This window comes from Haemorhous mexicanus, chromosome 19 (assembly GCF_027477595.1).
Source record: "Haemorhous mexicanus isolate bHaeMex1 chromosome 19, bHaeMex1.pri, whole genome shotgun sequence".
In the NCBI taxonomy this organism is placed as follows: domain Eukaryota; kingdom Metazoa; phylum Chordata; class Aves; order Passeriformes; family Fringillidae; genus Haemorhous; species Haemorhous mexicanus.
In genome coordinates this window covers 2,801,502-2,809,983 of record NC_082359.1, presented here as the reverse complement: position 1 = coordinate 2,809,983, position 8,482 = coordinate 2,801,502, and the positions used below count along the sequence as shown (strand labels likewise).

Sequence of the window (8,482 nt, the reverse complement as noted above, 5' to 3'; positions counted from 1 at the left end):
GTTTTGATGAGGCTCCTAATTTTCTCATCTCCCACTTTTGTTTTTCCTCTTGACTTGGCTAGTCAGTGTATGTGTTCCTTAAAATCATTTCATGTTACTGTGTGGTAAATTACTCCAGCTTTTTCTGTAACTTCCTGGGAAAAATTACTTTTCTTTTTTTTCCTTTTCTCCCCAGAGGATTCCCATTGTGTTTGGAGCAGCCCTCACTCTGCTCTGTATTTCCCAGCTGCCTGGCTGAGCCAGCCCATGACCCAGCCTGCCTCCCTGACTGGGGTGAGAGTGGAGGCCAGCTCAGCTGCTGGCTGCTGCTGCCAGTGCTGGATTGTTAATGCTGAGATGGATGTTGAGGCTGGCACTGGGGGGGCTGGTGCCAGTTCTGCTCCTTTCCTGCTGTCTTGTTCCACCAAGGAGATGTGAAGCACCTCTCGTGCTGCTGCTGCCAGGGAGGGCAGGGTGAGCAGTGCTGGGTGTCAGTGATGTGGGAATGCTTTTGGAGTGGGAATCCTGGAATAAAACCTCACTGCATGACACAAGCAGTCCCTGCACAGAGGGGTCTGGCCTGCTGTCACTGAGGTGGATCAGTCTGTCACAGGCTGGGACCTGCCGTGGGGCTGGTGGGAAGTGTGGAGTCACGCCGGTGGGTTTTCCTATTGGCAATGTCCACCCACTAGGAACACGTAGATTACTTACTTGCTGAGAGGTAAACTTGAAAAATAGAACTTGAAATACTTAGAAGATGCCCACAAAGACCAGTGGGATCAGATTCTTGAGAGGTTCTCCCCCTGTTTCAAAATTGCTGCGAGATGAGTCATGGCTGTCCCCAGTCCTTCGGAGGAGCTGCCTGGGGACAGGCGCGGCCCCAGGGGCACCGCTGGCAGGAAATGTGGAGTGTGCTGGGGGATCCACAGCCCGCTGGGAACGTGAAACTGCTGGCAAAGAGTCAGTATCTCTGCAGAGAACTCCTAAACACTTCCAGAGTGGTAATGCACGGGGCTCCTTTCCGTGGGTAGTAGTGGCAGCCGGGCAGAGAGGAGAGTGAAGCTGCTCTGTGTGCGCAGCCTGGCCCGGTGTCCCCCTCAGCACTGCACGGGGCCACCCAGCCCTGTGTGCTACAGCTGCAGCTTGCACTCTCTGGGTGGGTTTTCCAGCCTGGAAAGAAGTAGATGCTTAAAATAATGTAGTGAGAAAGCCCTCCTCTCCTCCCCTCCCCTCTGCCCTCTCCTCTTCCCTTCCCTTTTCCCTCTCCTTTCCTCTCCTCTCCTTTCTTTCCTCCTTTCATTGTATGCAGATCGAGACCAGTCAAACCGCGCTGCTGTCACTCGCAGGTCCCTCACGACAAGCCAGGACTCCCAGGTAAGTTCCCTCTCTCCCGGAGCCCGGCTGCGGGGATGCTCTCCGGGCTCTCCGTCTGGGTGCCGGTCCGCCGGCCGCCAGGTAAAGCTGCGGGGCTGCCGGGCGCCCATCCCGCGGCTCCCGGTGCCGCTCCCGGTGCCGCTCCCGGTGCCGCTCCCGGTGCCGCTCCCGCCCCGCGCCGCCCTGCAGGGGGAGCCGCGGCGGCCGCGTCCTGCGCGGAGGCGGGAGCGGAGCGGGGCAGCGCCGGCACCGCCGCACGGCTCCGGGCGCGGCCGGAGCGGAGTCCCCGAGGCCAGGTGGGTGAGGCCGGCGGGGCCGCGGGGAGGGGCGGCGGGGCCCGGGGTGCAGCTCCCGGGGCGGAGCGGGACCTCCCGGCCGGGGCGGGCTGCGGGGCTCGTCCCGCCGGAGCATCCCGAGCGCGGCTCGGTCCCGGTCCCGGCAGCCGCCGTGCGCGGCCCGGTTTCCCTCAGGGCGGCCGCGGTCCCTCTCCTGCTTGTCCCGCGAATTTGCAAAGTGGCCGCTCGCTGCCCTCTCGGTGCGGCCGAGCCCCCAGCCCCGGGACGGGGCGATTTTGCCCTGCTACCGCTTTCTCCTGCCCCGGCGCGGATGGTGTTTCCCCGTGGAGCCGGTGCGTTTCACTCCGTGCTGGTTCCCGACTGTCAGTCCCTCGACACACCCCCGCGCTCCAAGATGTTTGCTCCGCGGATCTTCCCTCAAACATCAGGTGCTGGACTTTGCCTCCCTGCACCCACCCCTCCTCGGCCTTCCAGCAGATATTTGTGCTTAATCATAAAGTAGCGATTCCAGGGGAGCACCCTTCATCCTGCAAACTTCTCTGTAGTGCTTTCGAAGGAGATTTCTATCCGCCTCACAGTCGTGTTAAAGGGAAAAGGGCAGGGACTGAATAGATGGCTCCAAACCTGTGTGGACTTGTCCCATCGCTTGCCCCAAAAGCCCCAGCTCTGCCTTATCTCAGCCGAGCAGCTGAAAGCTCCTCAGCAGAGCCCCTCTGCCTGTGCCCCGGAGCGCTCAGCCTCGGCACCCCGCGATGGAGCCGCCCCTCCCTGTGCCCCGTCCCTGTGTGGGGAGAGGGCGGCTGAAGGACGGGCGAACAGGCTGCGGGCTGTGGCTGCAGGCTTTGCCCTCCCCTGGGCTCACCTGCCCTCCCGGAGCGCCTGGGGCAGCAGGTGCGTTCCCATCCCGCTGGGTCGGTGCTGGTGCGCGGTGCCCTCGCCGGGGATGCTCCCGGGAGGAGATTTCTGCATGGTCGTTTGTGTGGTCTGAGAGTCACGGTTGCTTTATTGCTCTTTTATGCTCTGGACAGTGTGAGTTTGGGGGGTCTCGAGTGCAGGTTTTGCCATGGCCTGAAAGGAAGAAAGGTGGTTGAGCACCTTCTTCAAAACTGCCTGAGGCACTGAGCCCACAGGGAGACAGGAAGGGTTAACTTAAAGAGAGCAACATGACTCACTTGGTAAATAGTTAATAGAATTGCTGTAACTACTTTAAATGATTTTCCTAAGCAGATGGCCAACTATTAGATAACTCTGTCTTTGGATGTATTTGTTTTCAGGTTTCTTATCAGGCTTGTAAGTCTCAGGCACATGTAACTCAAGAACTGGAGTAATTGATAAATTCATTCTTCTGCATGAGGGAAACTAGCAGAGAGAGAGAAAGCATGGTCAGCCCCTGCAGTTAGAGACACCCCTGGAGCATATTGCCCAAGTGAGGCAGAAAAACATTAGATATAGTGACCAGCAAGGATGTGAGAAATATTTCAATTGAATTAGGTCTGTTGAGGAAATGCCTTATGTTGAATCTCAGTAAAAAAGTCGATATAAATGTAATCGTGTACCACAAAAACCTATGGAAATGAAATCCTGTCTAATGTGGCAAATAGATTAAATTCTGAATTAACCAGGATAGCTGTGAACCTCTGAATTTGTAGAGAAAACATGTGGGTACAAACTGCAAACATGTATGTGTGTACATAAAATAAAAATGACCTATTGCAGGGTGTGAAAAAAAAAAAAAAGGCAAGCAGGACTTCTTTTTAATGGAGGCCACGTGGTACATTTGTAATTTTCATGTGTATATAATCTGTGTCTTTCTATGTATTTTCATACATAAAAAAATAGAACCAGCATCACCCTGCACCAGGTCAGGGGATATTGGCCCAATAATGATGTTTTTATCCTCTGTCCTTCTATCAGTGGGTGCAAAAGGCACTAAAGGTCTGAGCTGGAAAGCCTCTGCCAGGTCTCCCATGTTTGCATTTCTCTTTTTGCTGGTATTTTAATAGGGTGTTTCCATAAGGGCTGCTGCTGCTATTGCATTTGACTATAATCAACTTCTGAAAGCTCTTCATCTTTTTTGTTTAATCTTCAATGATGGATTTCATGTAGAGCTGTGTGGTTAAGTTCTCCTGAGAACCACTGGGAAAAGCTCAGCCCTGCAGAAGGTTTGGGGTGAATCTTTACTCTTCCTTTCAGTCCTGTCTCTCAGAAGGGGCTGGTCCCCCCTTGTTTTTAAACCTGGCTGCTTTTCCATCTGGTGTTGAGGGAAAGCCTCTCCCTTTACCACTTCCTTTCTGCCTGGCTGACTGATGGCTGCATGATTTCTTGTCTATACAGGATGTTTTAGGTTTCACAGATTTCTCACCATTTTCACTGTGCTTCAGCTCTTCACTGGGGTTTAACATTCTGCCCACACGAGGTGGGTCAAGGCACAGTGTGGGGAAAGTCTCTGAGTTGTGCACAGCTGGGAGTGAGGTGATCTCCATCCAAAGGCTGGTGCCAACATCTCTTGGTGTCCTGCAAAGTTTGTCCTTGTCTTCAGCTCAAGCAGATTCTGACTCTGCTTGTTCATTTTCTCATTTGATCTGGACTGTGATTAAATCCCGAGGTTGTTCTTTATTGTGTGATTTCCATCTGAAAATGGAGATGGGCTATTAAACATTTTTTTTGGTTGGACTCTAAAGTAAAAACCAGGAACGAGATCTTGAGCTGTGTGTCAAGGAATCAGAGAGGAACCTCACAAGTCAATGGAGGTTGTTCCCTTTATCAGGATATCTGGTACTGAGGACCACAAGGTTTGGTTGCTTCACCGACCATCTTCAGGTTTTGCACAGTGCACCTGAACAGCCTTGGTAAAGCTACTTGAACAAAACAGCACCAGTTCCTGGTCTCTCTGCTCATTTCAAAAATGCTGAGGAAGCTGCCCCTTAATGAGATGCTTTTGTGGTTGAATACTGAGGGCTGGACTGTTAGGGGTGAAGAACTGGCAGCATTCTGTCTTGGGAGGGCAGGAGGGTCTGGCAGAAGCACAGAAGGTGATTTCACCTCTGGAGGCTTCAGTTCCTTCTGTAGTCAGAAGATGCCTCTCCCTTCACAAAGGTTGCATCTGTACCAGGGATAATTATTGGTTGTATTGCACTTTTTTTTCCCCTGCAGTAGATCTCTGTAGGTCAGAATGGACAGATGGCACATACAATTCTCAATTATGGAAAATATCCTTAGGAGGCACTTGGAGGTCATCTATTCCAGACCTCTGTCCAAAGGCAGGATCAGCTATGGATTTGCCATTCCTGACATCTTTCTCCATCCTGCTCCTAAAGACCAGCAGTGGAGACTCCTCACTTTCCTGGTGGGCAGGAAACACCCTGATGCCCGACTTAAACCTGCTTTGCTCTAACTCATTCTTCATTCTGATCACAGTGGGCAGCCCACAGGCAATCAGCAAAGAGTGTTTCAAAGCCCTTCACCAAATGCAGCTATTTGGTGAATGTGACTGGGTAAAGGTGTGATCTCTTTCATTCCTCAGCCAGGGTCCTGGGGCTCTTGCTGGTTGGGGATTTTTACATTTTTATTTCTTTAAAAGTTACACATTTCAAGCCCAAATAAAGTAATTTTATTACCACTTCAAAGGCAGCTGTGGAAGACAGGGTTTGAAGAGAAATGACAGCTACAAGACAAATTGTATTTATCTTAGTTGGTAAGTCAGGGGTTGCATGCTGTAGGTTTGTCACTATCTGACAGGTAACAAGATAAAGTCCAGGTGTTACACGGGGATGTGGAAAGACTTGAAACAGGAATAAAGAATACTTTACAAAGCATTTTTAGGGAACATTTGCAAACAATGCATCTGAGACAATGGAGAAGTTAGCAGGGAGGGAAACTTCTTGCAGGGATGATTTGAGCCAGGGCCAGGGGGAGGGAAAGGCATGCCGGGCTGAGGGAATCTTCCTGTGCCTCTGTGATACGAGAGAGGAAAGGGGGGTTTTCCTGGAGCTTTGGAGACGTGACGGGTGACATGCTGGGCTCCTGTCTGTGTGTCGATTAGCATTTGTGATTGCTCCCAGTTCCAGGGGGAAGGCAGCGGCATGCTAGTCCTTGCAGCCTGGGGCTGTTCCATCTGCGGCAGGCAGCGATACGGCATTCCCTGCGTCCCTGTGCCCGCTCTTCGTGCTCCCGGCTCCTGCCGTGGCCCTCGTCCCGCTGCTCCCCGGGGGGATCGGCTGGTGGAACCTCTGGAAACCATCCCGAGCCGCGGGTCCCGTCCGAGCATCCCCCGGGCAGGGCAGCCCCCCACCCGGCCGGGGCAGGAGCGCTGCTGAGCGGAGCCAAGTGCAGGCTTTTAATGCATCCCTTCGGGAATGGTGAGCTTTGCAGTTTTCCCTGTTAGAAGTTTCCTCATTTAGTACTCAGACCTCAGAGTCTCCTCTGTTTTTCTCCTGGCTTTGCTTTGTTGGAGATGTTTTGGTTTGGGTTTGCACTGTTGTGTTCTCCTCTTGCTTCTTGTCTCCCCTTCCCCACACCCCACACCCCTTATTTTTTCTAACTAGGGCAGCATAAATGTTTCTGCTCTCTCTGCCTGTTCTCTAATACTGGCCTCATTGCAAATTCCCCTTCTTGAGCTGGGAAAGTCCTCCACGAGCAGCCCTATCATTTTGGTTATTGAGTTTTCCCCAATAGAACAGGATTGTCGGATCCTGGTATGAATCAGCTGTTGAGCTGAAGGATTTAAGGGAAGTAGGTGGTTAAATGTCATATTCTCTGATAGTAACAACTTTGGTTTCAGTATAAGATCCATTGGGCACAGACTGGGATTTTCCATAGGAAACATTCCCCTGGATAAAAGATAGCTAAGAGGTGTGCAGCTTTTTGCTAAAATCTTCAGAAGAGAGGCACGTGATTGAAATGGATTTGAATAATTGCAGTTTCCACATACGTCCAATCCACAGATCAGTGCCCAGCTTCAATGGGACGGTGGAAAATCACATCAGACTGACCTGGGCTGGCACCAGCACCATTACAGCTCCTGCAGCATGTGTGGGGAGGCACACTGACATTTAAAAAGTTTGTCAAATGCTCTGCAGCCCGAATTTTGGCAAAAAATGACCCTTGCTGATGGCTGCCTAGTCAGGGATAATCTGGGACTGTTCCTGATAATCCCCAAATGCAGGAATCTTTAGCAGACCTTTTAAAACTGAGACACCTAACTTTGTCAAACACCTGAAAAACATTAATACTTTCTTTTATGTCATCCTGTGTCTTACGAAATGCTGATGCAAACTTTGCTTGGCCATTATGATTCATTTAGGGTTCTTGTTAACTGTCCTACCCCATTCCTAAAGGGAAACCTTCCTTTTCCTCCATGCAGCCACCCTGCAGCCCAGCAGGATGATTACAGCAGGCAAGAGATGGACACAGTCCACCTGGGAGAGACCATCCTCAAGGCTTGGGGAATCTGTTCTGAGAGCTCCTCGGGATCCATCTCTGCCTGACTAACATCTTTTGTGTTGGAGTCAAGTGTCACAGTCCCCAAGGAATTTGCCTTGGGGGTCTTTTTTGGTTTATCCTTGTTTGGCAAGGTGTGAGCATCATGTTAGTCATGCATTTGAGAAATGATCACAGGTTTCTTTACAGATGGACCTCTTCTATGATGGCTTGTTGTGAAGAGACTGTAAAGTTTTCCCAGGACAGAAGGGCCACTTGCCAATGCTGGTAGAGGGATCTCTGAGCTGGTGGAGGGATCTCTGAGCTGCTGTTCTGGACAAGAACAGCAGCTCATGAACAGCCAGCAAATGCAGGGAAATGTTTTCTGAAGTGATTTATGAGCGGCTGCTGGTTCTCCAGCGTGATGGTGTGATGCAGAAGGACAGAACTCACTGGTGAGAAGTGTCACTTCCCCAGCAGCGCTGTGCTCTGCGCCCCAGCCCAGCGGCGGCGGCGGCCGGGGCAGGAAGCGGGAGAGGTGCGGGGCTGCGCTGGGGCGGATGTGCCCTGACCGCAGCACAGGGGCTGGGGAAGTGACAGAAGGACTTAGGAGGGCTCGCAGCACCACGCTGACTCTGCATCGGTAACAGCGGCGCTGGAAAGTTCTCAATAAATCGGATTATAATCAAGGACTTGGGGGAAAACCCAGTCCCTTTGAGTACGTGCAGTGTCGGCGTGGCAGGCTGGGATAGTGGAAATGCAAGTCACCTCCCGGGGGTGACAGCAGCGTGGTGCAAGTCGCCGCAAAGGAGAGGGAATGACAAAGTGAGGCCATGCGGCCTCGGGGCACCATCAGAGCATCGACTCCTTATCCACAGAGGGTGGCAGAGTCCTAAAAATGTCTTAAATAGCTCCGAGGCTGCGACAGAAGCACTGACAGGATGGTGAGGCTGACCCTGAGCAAATAAGAGTTAGCAGTCAGAGTACCTTACAAAATGGATGAGGGAAAGTTGCTGGAAACAAACTCAGGGTACAGAAGATTTGCTATTGTGGCTTTTGCCTGCTTTTGGGATGAGCAGTGTCCTGCAATGCTTTCATCAGGACAGGGATGGACAGCTGGGGAACCATTTTAAGTTACAAGGAGAGGGACAGTAAGATTTACATTCTGTCTGCCGTGGAAGGATGTTGCTTGACCTGCTACAACAGCTCTCCCTGCACTGGGGTGAGTTTTTGTTTCACCACCAGAGTTTATGCAAACACTCCTGGCAGCCTGCAGGACAGTGCTCGAGGGAGCAGGAGCAGGGATCACCAGAGGGCATGGGGCAGAGATAACCTGCACTTGGAGAAGGCAAATAGGGTTTGGGAATAACTGCATAGAAATGCAAGAAAACTAACAGATGTACCCAATTCTCAGC

General features: G+C 51.9%; 1 protein-coding gene across 3 annotated transcripts in view; it reads left to right on the top strand.

Moving 5' to 3' along the window:
• The first annotated feature begins 1,022 nt into the window (after positions 1-1,022).
• Positions 1,023-8,482, top strand: part of ADORA2A (adenosine A2a receptor) — a 28,292-nt gene continuing 20,832 nt past the window's right edge. Inside the window, exon 1 of one of the 3 annotated variants that reach the window (XM_059863704.1) lies at positions 1,023-1,353. The gene's annotated coding sequence lies outside the window, so the exon portion shown is untranslated. Of the gene's footprint in view, positions 1,354-1,563; positions 1,650-5,719; positions 6,008-8,482 lie in introns of those variants that run through there. The other 2 variants (XM_059863705.1, XM_059863706.1) reach the window with 2 other exon arrangements.